This window comes from Tachypleus tridentatus, chromosome 8 (assembly GCF_004210375.1).
Source record: "Tachypleus tridentatus isolate NWPU-2018 chromosome 8, ASM421037v1, whole genome shotgun sequence".
Lineage (NCBI taxonomy): Eukaryota > Metazoa > Arthropoda > Merostomata > Xiphosura > Limulidae > Tachypleus > Tachypleus tridentatus.
Window position 1 is genome coordinate 136095701 of NC_134832.1, and position 16910 is coordinate 136112610.

Below are 16910 nucleotides of genomic sequence, written 5' to 3' on the forward strand. Positions count from 1 at the left end.
CTCTGATGAAATTTTCAACCATGCAATTGTTCTGAAACATTTCAAGCAATTCATTTGTAATTATACCTAAACTTGGCAAAGTTTCATAATCCCAATATGTATGGTACATCATATGGAGGTTCCATAATACCATCAAGTTTCTCACTGCCAAAAGAGGATCTATAAGATTACTGAAAGTATTGTATTTCTTCTGAGTAACCGACAGTGTCACCAGCTATCACTATCCTGTAGATAAAGTTGCTAAGTATTATCCATTCAGTAAAGATTCTATTGTGCTATCAAGTGATGCACATCTAATACAGAATATATCATATCATTAAATAACTGACAGTTACCAACAGCTATCCAACTAAAAGTGGAAGATCCCTAACACTAGGAAGTACTGTATACGTATCAAAGGATTTAAATGTTATTGAGTAGTGCACATTCAGTAGAAGACCCCCAACATTGGTAAGTATTGCACATCAACTAGAAAATCGATAGTATCACCAGTAATGGTGGATACAGTAGATGATTTAAAGAACCATTAAGTATCACATATCAACTTGATGATGCATATCACCAGGAACTATTGCACAATAGGACGTTTTGATAGTGTTATAAAGCATCAAATGGAAGTTGGTTCCATAATAATTTCAAGTGTCACATACTTAGCAGAAGATTCATAGCGTACTGATTTTTCATTCAACTGAGATTGCATAATGTCATCAAGTATTACACATCCATAACTATTTCCTATTGCTACCAAGTACAATACGCTATCAAAAGAATCCATAGAATCATCAAGTATCACATACCCAATAGAATATTTCTCACGTGACCAACCGTTGCACACCCAGTTGAAGATTCAAAACACTGTAAAATATCATCTATAATATGTTTCTCTTACCTCAAGTCTCAATTAAATATTTGCCATCAGATAATGTCACTGATGAGAGGGAGAGAAATCTCTCTTCCTTTTACAGTACCATAATTGTGGGAATTATAATGTGAATTATAACCTACTGAGCATCTGTTTAATCAACAGTTGTGACACCACACATGATATTTGTTTACAGTCATCAATTATACAGATCTGCAACGATCTCATTATCTTGAAATTTTAAACACATATTACAGTGATTTCTGTATGCTAAATCCGAAAATGATGTTTATTTCATTCCATCACATATAGATTCTTCATAAAACGTCATATGCACGTTTATATAAGTGATCCATTTTCACTGAATTTGGGTCACATTTTATTGTACATGAAATGTTGACAACTGCTGGTTATAAATTTTTCTAGACCAATCGCGATACAAGAATCTTTTAAATCGTTCTAGAACCCACAAATAAACACAGCGCTAATCATTTCTGGATAGTACTCGTTTGTGCTTACGTTTTGAGTTTTTTTTTTTTCTTTTCAATATTATTTATTCGTCGCTATGGCAACAAGAGGTTGTGTAAACGACATAAAACCTATTCTGTTATATTTGTGACAAGTTTTTGTTGGGCTTCAGATTAGAAAACTGACTTCGGATGAAAGGTCAGAAAGAACAATGAGGTCATTTGAAAAAAAAAAAAGGTGTGGACTGCCTTTAAAGATGTTGACAAATCTTTATGAAACAACAAGGACACAAATTACGAAAATATTACCAATAAAGTGCTCGATAAATTCAGAGTTGGGTTGTAATATGAGCTTGAAAGCTCACACTCACATACTAATCATTTACCCAAAAATCTACGTGACGCCAGTGAAGAGTAAGAGGAAAGGTTTCATCAAGACATCAGGGAAATGAAGATGAGGCATCAGGGAAGGTGTAACATCAGCATGATGGCTGATTACTACTGGTCATTGAAATGACACGCTCCAAACGCAATTCATAAAACAAAACCACAACATGTAGTTTTGAAACTAGCCAAGCGTAATAAGGCGTTCGACTCGTAATTCGAGGGTCGCGGGTTCGAATCCCGGTCGCACCAAACATGCTCGCCCTATCAGCCGTAGGGGCGTTATAATGTTTCGGTCAATCCCACTATTTGTTGGTAAAAGAGTAGCCCAAGAGTTGGCGGTGGGTGGTGATGACTAGCTGCCTTCCCTCTAGTCTTAAGCTGCTAAATTAGGGACGGCTAGCGCAGATGGCTCTCGAGTAGCTTTGCGCGAAATTCAAAAACAAGTTTTGAGACGAAAATGCTTTGATTTCACCAAACAAAATTCAGTATGAATGAGGATATAGAAATATAGAACAACCTGTCTTTGAAATTAAAAGAACTTTTGTGAAATATGAAATCGAGGTCTGTGTTATTTATTTACAGAAACACACGGTTCTCCATATAACATGAAATGAAGGTAGAACACTCTAATGAGATGTAACGAGCTCTCCATAACATTTTTGTTTGTTTGTTTGTAATTCAGCGCCAAGTTTCGTGATGGGTTATTTGTGCTCTGCCCACCATGGGCATCAAAACCCGGTTTCTAGCAGTGTGAGTCCGCGGACATATTTCTGTGTCACCGGGAGTCCCCGTGATATTACAATTAGATTTTGTAATTTTTCCCGCTAGAAAAGTGATGAACTCTTGACAAAAATTCAATAAAGTCATGTAAAGTTTCATATTATGCATGTTAACTTGAAATTAACATCAATTCATTATCTGTATTAACATCAGCTGGCATCCTTTTGCTAAAATTGAAAGAAGTATTCCTGCTTTAGGATTATTAATAAGAAATGAGAAACATTAAATTTACTGCTTTTTCCCATTAATTTAAGATTCATTTTAGCTAGGTTTAAAATATTATCCTCACCATTAAAAACAGCAGTTCCTCCTTTAAGTTAGCACTCAAATGCTAAATTATCATTAAGCTATTCAAGGGCTATCTGCGCTAGCCGTGTCTAATTTAGCAGTGTAGGGCTAGAGGGAAGGCAGCTAGTTATCACCACTCACCGCCAACTCTTGGGCTACTTTTTACCAACGAATAGTGGGATTGACGCCATTAACATTATAACGCCCCCACGGCTGAAAGAGCGAGCATGTTTGGTGCGACCGGGATTCGAACCCGCGACCCTCGGATTATGAGTCGAACGCCTTAACCCACCTGGTCATGCCGGGCTTATTATGAAGAGAAGAAACCCTCTACGTTAGCACGACATGGCACTTAATACAGCAGACATGGCGTGATTGACATATTGTTACTTATAATTCCTTACTTTTATTCATAAACTAGCAGCGTACATTTAAAATAAAGCAGTTATTTTTATGTTCAGCCCATATAAAGTTGCTTTTTCTTTTTCGATTGCGTACAGTAACTTCCCCATACCAGTTTTCTGTAGTATCTATCCATTGGAATTAAAAGTGTTAACTTACCCTTACAAACGATACATTAATCTTCAACACCAGGAACAAAACATCACATTATTTATATTATTTCTATCTTCGATTTTTTTAGTTATTGTTAAGCGCAAAGCTACTCAATGGGGTTTATGTACATTGATCACCATAGGTATCGAAATCCAAATTTTTAGCGTCGTAAGCCTGTAGGCTTGTTACTATGTCACTGGGGAGCATTATTACTTTCAGATAATGTTCCTAATTGAAACTTAAAGTTGCAATTCTTCTATGTAAAGGAAAACTGTATACCTTCTCCGATGTTAAAAATATCGTGACGTCATTTCATCGATATGAAATAGTTTATTTGATGTACTTCATCACATCCGGTTGACATCAGCTTTAGGTTCACCAATTTTTACAAAATGCTGTCACTTTACGTCAGTTTTAAGTTGTGTTTATACATTAAAGTTAGAAGCTCTTTTCCTTTCGTATAAGCTTGACATTATTTTTCTTCGTTACCTACACTATGAGAATAAGATGTCTTTTCCAAATACTTTTAGGGTATATTTTCCCGCCAAACGTTAACTTGATATTGCGCCCTTCTGTCAGTGTTAAAAGCTATTATTATTTCACTTCAGGCCTCCCATTGGCATATCGGAATGTCTGTAGACTCACACCGCTAAAACTTGGATTTCGATAGCCGTGGTGGGCAGAATACAGATAGCCCATTGTGTAACTTTGTGCCTAATTCTAAACAATCAAACAAACAAATTTTACTTCAGTTTCAGACTATGTTCCTTCAATAGAGTTAATAGCTGTTCTCTTACCGCTTACGTTTTGCCACCTTTTAAATATCATTTGTGCTTTCTTTTCGTACCAACTTTAGGTTATTATCCAATTAAACAGCACTTTTCCTTAAGATAAGACGTTTCTCCGTTGAAATTTTCTGTAAGAGCTCCATTAAAACAACGCTAAAGATGATTTTTTAGTATATCGTCTAGTGGCGCCACCTGCTCATCATATTAAAGTGACGTTTCTTCGGCAGATGCACAAAACGATGTCACTCGAAATAGTTTTAAGTCTATCGTCCCCAGTTTTCTTTTGTTTGTTTGTGTTTGAATTTCACGCAAAGCTACACGAGGATTAATTGCGCTCGCTGTCCTTAATTTAGAAATGTAAAGCTAGAGGGAAGGCAGCTAGTCACCACCAGCCGCCACCAACTCTTGGGCTACTCTTTAACCAACGAATAGTGGGATTGACCGTAACATTATAACGCTTCCATAGCTAAAAGGGCGAGCATATTTTGCTGCGACAGGGATTCGAACACGCAAATTACAAGTCGGGATACATATCTCCTTGTTACGATGGCCCGCCGTCACTAGCGTTAGAACATGTTTCTGTTTGTTATTTACAACAGATTGTGTTTGTTTGTTGGAATTTAATATATCGGATATTCCTCTCACTTCTTGGATGACGCTTCACGAACAGAATTATGAGCATATAAATGTTATTTTCTTACTGTTTAACATTGGACTTAAAGGCAGCTGGTTACCTATTTCACAATCAGATGGCATAGCTATAGTAACCGTCTTCAAGTAAGCTAGAGGAAACGCTCGTCATAAGACAACAATCTTTTATTGGTGTTTCTAACAATGGCTGTGTTTCATTAGCCTGAAACTTCACATAGAATTAATGACGTACCCTGTCCTCCTGCGCTATACACAGGTTTGAGATGGCGTTCTTTCAAATATATTGTATCCCTTCCACTTCGGCTCTAAGTGATGATTGTTCATTAGATTTAAACATCAAGAGCTACTCAACATCGATGTTAGATTACTTATCCTAATTGAATTTAGAAGTTCTAGCTGTATCACACTAGTTTTAAATTAAGGAACTCGCTAAAACTACGTATATTTAGAATATACTTTAATCAACACAGCACGAGATACCTTCCTTTCAGTTAAAAACTGTTACATTCTTTAAATCAACACCTTAAATATTAAAGTGCCTCCACTTAGCGTCGAGTGTGCAAGCTCCTTCTCGTTGTCATCAGCTATTGCCAGTATTTTTAGATTACCCAAAGTCTCATAATGTCTCTTGTGTAACTGAGTATTTTAAAGTTAATATAAAACCAACACTACCAAAAATATTTGGAGAAAAGCCGAATCTGTTGAGTTCTGGGGACAGAAAATAACAGTTTCGTTAAGTAAGACCTTGCGAAAATAGTATTCAGCGCATTAGTACGCTACATTAGCACAGATCAAGAGAACTCTATACTGAAAACCAGTCTCCAGTATACTGGTAAGCTAATTTTAAAACCGCAAATGTAAACTAAAACACCGAAAATAATATACTCTTCAAAAAAAGAAACGCAAAAGGGATATTTTTTTATTTTAAAGAGAAATATATGTAATAACGTTACAAGCTCAGAGTATGTGATGTTACACGTGTTAAGGCACTGATTGTCAGACCAAAATGACAATAAAAGTTGTGCACTTTGAAAACGGAGGAAAACAACGGATTTTTCGCCAAAATCCGTTTCATGTCCAATAAATTTGTTTGAGAGATCTGCATGTTCTGCAAGTGCAACATGTGCAAAATCCCTATAAAAGTGACGGGTTCTCGGTTTCCATAGCTCAGTGTTAAGTCACCGACACGCAATACAGTTACGCCAAGACTGACTGAAGCACAACGCAACAACGCCATTGGTCGCTTGGAAGCAGGCGAATCTCGATCAGATGTTGCCAGAGCTGTGAATGTCCACCCAAGCACCATCACAAGGCTATGGAATCGTCACCAACAACATGGATCAACTCGTGACCGTCCACGATCTGGCAGACCTCGTGTGACCATGCCCGCACAAGATCGCTACATCCGGTTACGTCACCTTCGGGATAGGGCCACCACTGCGACGTCTACTGCCTCAACCATACCAGGGCTGCGTAGGATTTCCGATCAGACCGTACGCAACCGTCGACGAGATTCACAGGCCACATGTGCAACCCATCATGGTGAACGTCAACGACGTTTTTCAACATGACAACGCCCGTCCTCACACAGCCCGACTCACCACTGTCTTCTTGAGACACCACAACATCAACGTTCTTCCCTGGCCCTCCAGATCACCAGATTTAAACCCCATCGAACATCTTTGGGACGAGTTGGACCGACGTCTGCGACGGCGACAACCTCAACCGCAGACTCTACCTCAGCTTGCAGTAGCTTTGCAGGCTGAGTGGACAGCCATTCCACAAGATGTGATTCGTCATCTCATCGCTTCCATGGGCAGGAGATGCCAAGCAGTTATTGATGCTCACGGGGGGCATACTCGTTATTGACGTTGAGTGACGTTAAACTTCACCTAGTGAGCGTGGACTTCGCCTTTGCAGACTTTGGATGTTCAGCAGTGAATGTGCAAAGTTTCACACATGTCATACAGAACTACCCGGAATGAACTTGTTGACAATTTGTCTCAAATTTTACCTTTTGCGTTTCTTTTTTTGAAGAGTATATATATATATGTTATTTAATTATAACTTTCAAACATTCATATTAGCTATCTTTGATCACTTAGTTTAAAATATTAAATAGGTACATAATAAATAAGTAATGCCTTATTATGAATAAGAAATAAAGCTTTACGTTTTTTCTTTATTTTCGCATATTTCATAAAATTAACATCTTACGGAAGCAACAGATCTATAAACCTTTATAATGCAGCAACAAGCATCCACCTGGTACTTTAAGAAAGAGTTTGTCTGTTTCGGAATTTTGCACTGAGCTACGCTACGTAGGAGCTGTCTGTGTTTATCAGTCCATAATTTTAAACTGATAGGTTAGAGAGAGACAGTAGTAAAGAGCATCCACTGCAAATTCTTGGAATATTCTTGTTTGATCATCTAGTGGGATTTGGCTGTCACTCTTATAACTCAACCACAATTTCAAAGTGCGTACTGCCGTTTTTATGACAAACGGATCGCGAGCTATGAATCCTTTAATTCACAGTCTGATATTTTCATTTCTTCTGAAACTATCCTGAGGTCATTTAGAAATTAAAAATTCATCGTTGCTATCACATTACATTAAACTAATTTTACGTTGATCCATCTGGATGTATGAATATAGCTGTTATTGCCCTGTTAAAGTAATTCCACCTGAAGGCTGAATGTAGTATTTAAATGTATATATATTTGTCTGCTGAGATACACAACAATTCGGTGGTATACAGACTATTTTCTCCAATCACTGGTGTGGTCCTAAATCTACGACATTCCTGTAGGTTGCTGTTTATGTAGCTGTACAGTATAAAATTTATGGGTCTCGTCGCTCAGCCGATTTGCACAGCGGAATGTCTGCAGATTAAGAAGACGTGTTTTCATTATGCTCCAGTTTAGGCTTGTGCTTTTTTTTCGCGAGTCGCTAACTGTTCTTTTATTTAGGTTTTTTTTTCTTTCTTGACTGGAGAGGTCCTTGGGCCTAGTTAGTTTTGTTCCGAACCTCTACAGATGTTTCAGCTGTAGGTGCCTCATGTTACTCAAGATGATGCTGTACAAGCGCTTTTTCAGTTTGATCCTGATTCCATTTCTTGTATTGTTATGAGGGTTATAAAGTTTCATTTATTTTAATCGAAGACATTGAACTTGTGGTAGATTCTGGACCGAATATTCATGGTGGAAATTATGCGGCTCAAAGGGCAGCCAGCAGTACGTTGACTCTTTCCTTTTTGATGTACCAGAGTACGTTACTGATGGGCCTGGCATGGCCAAGCGCGTAAGGCTTGCGACTCGTAATCCGAGGGTCACGGGTTCGCGCCCGCGTCGCGCTAAACATGCTCGCCCTCCCAGCCGTGGGGGTGTATAATGTTCGTTGGTAAAAGAGTAGCCCAAGAGTTGGCGGTGGGTGGTGATGACTAGCTGCCTTCCCTCTAGTCTTACACTGCTAAATTAGGGACGGCTAGCACAGATAGCCCTCGAGTAGCTTTGTGCGAAATTCCAAAAAACAAACAAACAAAACAAACGTTACTGATGACAGCCTCATTTTTAAATTAAATGACATTGAGTGTGAAGGAAGTTAAGAGTATTGTTGTGTGGAAACGGAACGAGATAATTTATAATGGTATTAGTTTGTGCATGTGTCTTTTTCTGGTTCCCATACATCTTTGTCTCATGTGATCAAAGTGTTGGACCCTTTGGGTAAACGTCTCTTTGTTAAAACAGAACATGACCATTGACGATATGTCTGTAATTTGTGTCTCGTTAAGTATCACCTGTACCAGGATTGTCCCCAACTGATATGTCATCATTGTCATCGGCGAGGTCACATTGTCGGGAAGTTGAGGAAGAGCCCGTAGTCGGAGGGACTATTAGATTCTGAGGTTGTGGAGGTGGGCCATACGTACATACGGACGTTGAAACTGGTTATATTGATGGACCTGTTGCCACAGATACTGGGTTAAGTCAATCATACTTTTCGTCTACTGAACCTAGTGAAGAACGTCCTACGGAGGTTCAGGAATAATCTGGAAGTTTGTAAGTTGATTGTGTTCCTATCGTTGAGAGAGAAAGCAGAAAGTCATTCGACTTATTCACTTTTGAACAATGTTAAGCATGACGTCTCTACCACACGGAGTTGGAAATACACTGAAGTAGTTGGTATGGGGGTGGTATCTTCACCTAGCGAACAGAAAAGATGTTTGGGGCTTCCTGATACTTCACGGTCTGGGACTCGTTCATCTCGTGTGAAAAAGACTACTGATAGACTGTAACTTTGAAACATAATTTTATTTGATTTACAATAGGGGTGGTGAACATAATGCGGTTGAGGATGCTTGAAAATTGTGAAAATATTTAACATATTGTATTTCAGACTATTACATAATTTATTTCCAAGATATATTTTTCTTACAAATGACCATTTTTAGTTGGTTAGCAAGCTTTGGCCAATGTCGCTCTTTCTGTTTAATGCAGTATGGGGGTAGACAGGGGCTGGCAGTGTTTGTTCAGTTTCTTAGTTTATATTATGTGAATCAGTTGGGGAGAGATGTTACTATTAATTGTACATTTAACGACTTATCATTTGTATTGTTCCACGAGTATGCTCCTTCCAGTACTTCTGAGTGAGTTGAGTTCCCCAGTAGTTTAATTACTCTTTTTACAGCAGATAAAAACTTGGCGGTAGTAAGGGATTTAAATTGTGTCACGGACATTGTGTTTGATAAATCTCTAGTCAAATATGATCGTGATCACAGTTTAAATGCCTTGTTAAGTACTCTTTCCATGTCAGATATGTTTAGATTTCTTTATGGTGAGGATTGATAAAATCCAGGTTAGTCCTAATGTGTTGCCTTTTTAGGAGTAATTTTGGTAGGTCTTGGTTTCCCCAGACAAATCGAGGTCTCATGACGGCCGGTTTTCAATTTAATAGTGTTTCTCGCGGTCCTGGGTTTTGAAACTTTAATCATAGTTTATTGAGGGATTTAGATTATGTTGAAATGGTTCATGTTTTAATACAACGAAGTCGACTTTGGCCTATGTCATTGGTATGTGAGGTTGAAGGATGCTATCAAACAACTTACTGTAGTTTATGGTGCTCGCGACGATCGTGCTGGTAACACACATAGGGTATATTTCAATCGGGCTATAGAGCGTGAACATATTTTGTTTTCATCCTGTTCTTTTCAGTCCCATCATAGAGTCTGAGTTGGAGGAATTAGATGTGCAAATGATAAAGGGTATAATAATAAGGTATCTCGTGAGGTATAATAATAAGGTATCTTGTGAGGTATATACATAAGGTATCTTGTGAGGTATATACATAAGGTATCTTGTGAGGCATAATAATAAGGTATCTTGTGAGGTATAATAATAAGATAACTCGTGAGGTATAATAATAAGGTATCTTGTGAGGTATAATAATAAGGTATCTTGTGAAGTATAATAAGGTATCTTGTGAGGTATAATAAGGTATCTTGTGAGGTATAATAAGGTATCTTGTGAGGTATAGTAAGGTATCTTGTAAGGTATAATAAGGTATCTTGTGAGGTATAATAAGGTATCTTGTGAGGTATAGTAAGGTATCTTGTAAGGTATAATAAGGTATCTTGTAAGGTATAATAAGGTATCTTGTAAGGTATAATAAGGTATCTTGTAAGGTGGTTTGAAGAGGGCGAACATTAACATAAGTTTTTCTACCTATTGAACTCCTTCAAGCCAGGAAAATTGGAAACATTTCTCTCCGAAGGGTGTGTTAGTTTGTGATTCAGGCTCGGCATGGCCAGGTGGGTCAAGGCGTTCGACTCGTAATCTGAGGGTCATAGGCTCGAATCCCCGTCACACCAATCATGCTCGCCCTTTCAGCTGTGGGGCGTTATAATGTCACGGTCAATCCCACTATTCGTTGGTAAAAAGTAGCCCAAGAGTTGGCGGTGGGTGGTGATAACTAGCTGCCTTCCCTCTAGCCCTAAATTAGGCTAAATTAGGCACGGCTAGCGCAGATAGCCCTTGAGTAGCTTTGCGCGAAATTCAAAACAAACAAACAAGTTTGTGGTTCTAAATCTGTTGGGGCTGTTCTACATGACTTTTATTCTACGATTTATAGGAGCGAGGGTGTGGAAGATTTAACTTTGGTAGAGGTATTGTCTTGTGTATCCACCAAATTGAGGGACTTTGTTTCATGTGTAGTACTGACATCAGTATTGATGAAGTTAGGAAAGTTGAAGCATCTTTAAAAAAAAACGCATCTTCAAGGAGAAGTTGGGTTCACTATAGAATTTTGCAGATGTTTTCTGCTTTCCTTCATTGAGGATTTTGTGTGGATTTGCAGGATATTTTCTTACGAGTTGTCTTACTTGATAGTATGAAAAGCGTAGTGTACTTATTTTACTTCTCAAGAATTGTTGTTGTTGTTTTGAATTAAGCACAAAGCTACACAATGGGCTGTATGTGCTCTGCCCATCACGGATATTTAAACCAGGTTTTTAGAGTTGTAAGTCCGCAGACATACCGCTGAGCCACTGGGGGGCTTTTCTCAAGGGAGGAGATAGATTACCGCAGGACTATCGTACTTTAACGCTTCTTAATTGTGACTATAAGACTTTGACTAAAATGTTCGCTACTGGATTGTCTAGAGTTATAGGTAGTATCATTTCAAAGGATCAGAATGGGTGTGTTCAGGGTAGGGATGTAGTTGTCGTTTGAAGCTGTTGATGGATTATCTCGACCGAACATAACAGGGAGAGATTCTGCTCGACATTGATCAAATGAAGGCTTTTGGTGGTGTTCGACATGGTTACTTGTTCTCGTTGATTGATATATGGGTTTAGGGATATTTTTTCAGATGGATAACTATTTGTTATTTTAGAGTTTCTAGTATTGTAAAATATAATAAATATTTTACTTACTTTATTAGTATTACTCGAGATCTCCGCCAGGGGTGTCCTATGTAGGCTTGTCGTACATTGTTTTTTGTGGAACCTTTCCATATTATGATTTTTGGTTTTCCATTTTCATCAGGTACAAACCTGGTGTATCAACACGCTGACGATACATTTCTGACACTCCGTTATGTCACTTCTATAGCTTCAATTTGTCAATTTGTCAGTTGTATATGAGCGCGACGGGTAGTTTGGTTAATTATGATAAGCGTGGGGTCTGTGGGGTCTCTCGAGGAGTGGAGGTTCTGAAGGAGTCACAGTATTTAACGTTCTTGATATCCAGTTTCACCCTGATAATGTTGTGACGTATCGTATAAATTAGCATGATATTTGTCGACACGTCACACGCATTCAAACGTACTGGTGACTGAGAGATTTATCTTTTAAGGGTATGGTGCTGCTGGCTAATGCTTAGTGGCTTTTATATAATGGTATCCTCTTCAGGTTCTACATATGGAAAAGTCTACTCTTGTTTCATTACGGAGATAATTTTTAAAGTTTCTATGGGATGGTGGTATTCACAGTGTTCGTTATCAGGTATTAGTTAAACTAGTTCGTGAGAGTGGGCTCAATTGTGTAGATATTAGGCTTCGTAAATATACTTATAGGCTGAAACTGCTTCAAAACTATTTTTCTGAACAGTGTCGTGAGGTACTACGGTCGTTGTTAGATTTTTATTTTGGACTATATTGTGATATGCAGCGTCATGTTGATGTTTTATCTTGTCAAACAGTCCCACTTTTCATGAGACTTTTGCTTCCATATGTTGCTGAGAACTTAAAAGGGTGGAAACTCTTTCGGGTGGGTTTTGCCATTTACCAACTGATCTTTTTTTTTGATATTCTGGAACAACTTTTGTTTCTTAATCTTAAGCTAGTGAACAACCGTGGAGCGACGTTTTATTTTTGTGAATTTGTTGCTGCGGGAATCACTGGCTCCTACATTTACTTTATAAAGTTGTACCTCGTTTTCTCTGGGAATCGGCTGTTATTAAGTTGGTTATTAAGTTTTTTACTAAGCGTTTCTGTCAAATTTATTCAGTGTAAACTCACAGGTTGGATATCTTTACTTACTTTGTGTTACCTTCATGTGTGTGTTATTTTACTCATGTTTTGTATTTTACACACAATGATGGTTTAGATTTTACTTTATTTCAGGGTCTTTCTCTGAGAAGAATATTTTGTGAATTGCAGAATATCTTTCATTATCACCACATGAGTTTTAGAATATCTGATAGTGATTGGTCGTCTCTTTGGAAGGGATATTTTGATTCTTTTGTCAATTATCAATACTGCAATTTAGACTATCTTCTTTGGCATCATGTGGTGACTACAAATGTTAAATTAGTTCACATGTTTAGACATCCGACTGGGCTGTGTTCTTTCTCTATTCGTACTCGAGAAACAATAGTTCATTTGTTGTTTTCTTCAATGTCCCAATCCATAGGATTTGTGAACTTTGTGTTTAGTTTGTTAGAGTATTGTAGTTTTGGGTCGTATTTCATTGGATCAGGAGAAACGATTGGTGGTTTTCGTTGGATATTTAATTGGTTTAAGTTCACATCATAGTAAGCTGTTCCGCTTTTTACATGCAAAACTTGTGGTATATTCTGCACGCGCTAATATTTTGACATGTGTTGTTCGTGCACGTTTTCTAAAGTTCTTTAAAGCTCGACTTAAAAAATAAAATATATTTTGATTACTTACGGTTAAAGTTCAAAGACAATTTATCAGACTTTTATAATATCTACAGGGATCATGTCCATTTGGTGAGTGATGGTCTACAGGGATACGTACTGTGTGAGAAATTACAGTGATACTTCATGTGAATGTTTAATGTCTTGTTATTTTATAAGTGTCTCATCACTGTTCATCTGGACAGTGTATTATAATATGAATATTATAATCAGTTGTGTATATTTTTGTTAGGCCCGGCATGGCCAAGCGTGTTAAGGCGTGCGACTCGTAATCTGAGGGTCGCGGGTTCGCATCCCGGTCACGCCAAACATGCTCGCCCTCCCAGCCGTGGGGGCGTTATAATGTGACGGCCAATCCCACTATTCGTTTGTAAAAGAGTAGCCCAAGAGTTGGCGTTGAGTGGTGATGACTAGTTGCCTTCCCTCTAGTCTTACACTGCTAAATTAGGGACGGCTAGCACAGACAGCCCTCGAGTAGCTTCGTGCGAAATTCCAAAACAAACAAACAAATATTTTTGTTACGTAATACTATTAACATATTATTTAAGAATATGATACATTTATATTTATATTAATACCCCCCTTAACGAGGGCGAATTAATGAAGAACAAAATGTCTACGGAGTTACAACGCTGGAAACCAGGTTTTGATACCCGTGGTGGGCAAAGCAAAGTTTGTCCTTTGTGTAGCTTTGCGCTTAACTACAAACAAACGTTTTTGGTCTCGGAAGAAATGTAACTTAAGTCTAACTGTGAATTTGCATTTGGCAATTAATTGGGTGAGTTTGCCGCACGTATAAATAGTTACCAACTACAGAAGTAAAACTGAATACGTTATTGTACTTCAACATAACTTATAGAAACTTCCACTTGATACTTAAAGTATTAGATCATGGGAACGTGTAAAGAGTATTTATTTGAGTAATAGGATCATTTTTTTTCTAACTAAAGGAAAGGATCCAGCATGGCCCGGTGGTTAAGGCGCTTGACCCGTAGTCTGAGGATCGCGAGCTCGAATCTCTGTCACACCAAACATGCTCGCCCTTTCAGCCATGGGGCCGTTATAATGTGAAGATCAATCCCACTATTCGTTTGTAAAAGAGTAGCCCAAGAGTTGGCGGTTGGTGGTGATGACTAGCTGCCTTCTCTCTAGTTTTACACTGCTAAATTAGGGACGGTTAGCGCAGATAGCCCTCGTGCAGCTTTGCGCGAAATCCAAAAACGAACAAAATTAAAAGAAAAATATGTCATTAGTGAAAATTCAAGTTAAAGGTCATGTTTTATTAATTTCTTTTAGAGATGCTAACTCAAAACCTATTCCAGCCTGAAAACTAAAGCCTATTAAACTATGCGGAAAGACACTCGTTATCTGAGTATTTGGAACAAAATCAACAACGTAAGAGGAGATATAATAAAAGTAATACTATACACTACATCAACGAATCGCATATTTTATTTAGACATACGAGTTTTTAACACCTTCTAACAGACGAGTTAAAATTACAATTTCTAAAACGTATTTCTCTCACGAGAACCTAACTGTTGATCACGTGATTGAGTGTTCAATAAAATAATTTCCCACACTACTTTCCGACTCTTCTACTGCCTTTTTATTTCTATGTTTTTCCTAGATCTTTTAAAAACCAAATTCTATGAAAGCACACGGTTTACCCCGTAAGACAATAACCCCCAGATGAAGTAGGAACACCAGCAGAGTTACATCACAATGAATTGTAGGTTTATAGAACATTTTGCTACAGGCAACAGTACGTGCGACCAAGAACTGGGCGTTGAGATAAATCTTTCGTTGGACGTGAACATTCAAGGTAGCAGTTGAACAGGTGTATGCGCTACTTACAACCGTATTATGCCCTTATACGCAGGTGTTTTATCATTACCGATTTAAGTTTACAAATAAAAATTCAACTCGGCGGAGTTAATCGTAGTGTTTGACATGACCTTCTTAGCTTCTGTTTTCCCCTTCCCCCCTTACTGGCTTAGCCGTAAAATATGAAGGATTGTAATTCCAAAAACCGGTTTGATTTCAATACCCGTGGTGGGCGAAGTACAGAGAGCCATTGTCTAGTTTTGCGCTTAACAACGTTTCCACCAGTGGTTCAGCTGTAAAGTCTGATGGTTTATAACGCTAAAAACCGGGTTTCGATACCTGTGGTGAGCAGGGTACACACATTCATTTTCTAGCTTTGTGCTTAACAAAAACAAAATAAAAGCTTCTGTTTTACGAGTATGTGCTCGTAAACGTCCCTGAATCATGCTATACATTTACAGTTGAGATCTAGTTGACAAAACAACATTCGTGGTAATACATTTAACGTAGTTTAAAAAGAAGTTTTTCAATCGTATAAACAATTATAAAGCCATAGCTCTTTCGATTGGTGGACTCTTCGCTTTTTTCTACTTCTGAAGAAGACAGATTCACATATTACACACTTTTAAGCGTTAGAAACATTCAAACTTCCTTCACAGGAAACGTGAAGGATTCGTGGACATATAGAAGAGAAATAGTCCTGAATGACCTTGTTACTCAACGTACCACAATAGCAAGGTAAAAATTATAAACATGAATGGTGTTGTTTGTTTATTTTGAATTTTGCGCAAAACTAGCCGTCCCTAATTTAGTAGTGTAAGAGCCCAACTCTTGGACTGCTCTTTTACCAACGAATATTGGGATTGACTGTAACATTATAACGCCCCTACGGCTGAAAGGGCAAGCACGTTTGGTGTGACGGGGATTGGAACCCGCAACCCTCAAATTACGAGTCTAATGCCTTAACCACGTAGCCATGCCGGACCCACGTGAATGTTGCTCTACCATTGTTGATGTAGTTAAGATTCAAACATCAGTTGTTGTTCTGTCTGAATCGAATCTAGAAACATTTAAATTGACAACTCATAATATGTCTAAACGTTCCATTCGTTAAGGGTTCACCAGTGGTTCAGCATCAAATATAAGGGCATAAAACGTTAAAAACTTAGTTTGGATACTTTTGGTGGGCACAGCACAGACAGCCCATTGTGTAACCTTATGTTTAGCAACAAATAATTAAACTATTCATTAAAGAAGTAGTAAGTTAAATTAATGGGTCTTTAGATGGATATGAATATTACTTAGTTGTTTTTTTTTTATTGTAGTAAGTTTGTGTGTGTCTATGAAGGAAACCAACCATAGAGAATAATATTCTATACCAACGGATCAAAAGCGATAATAAGAACTATCATTATATGAATACTGTTTCACAGTTCTAGTTATGAAATAGGGTTTTTCAACATGTCGCATGGTTTAGTGGTAAGATTAGATTTGTTTGGAATTTTGCACAAAGCTATCCTAGGGCTATCTGTGCTAGCCGTCCCTAATTTAGCAGTGTAAGACTAGAGGGAAGGCAGCTAGTCATCACCACCCACCGCCAACTCTTGGGCTACTCTTTTACCAACGAATAGTGGGATTGACCGTCAC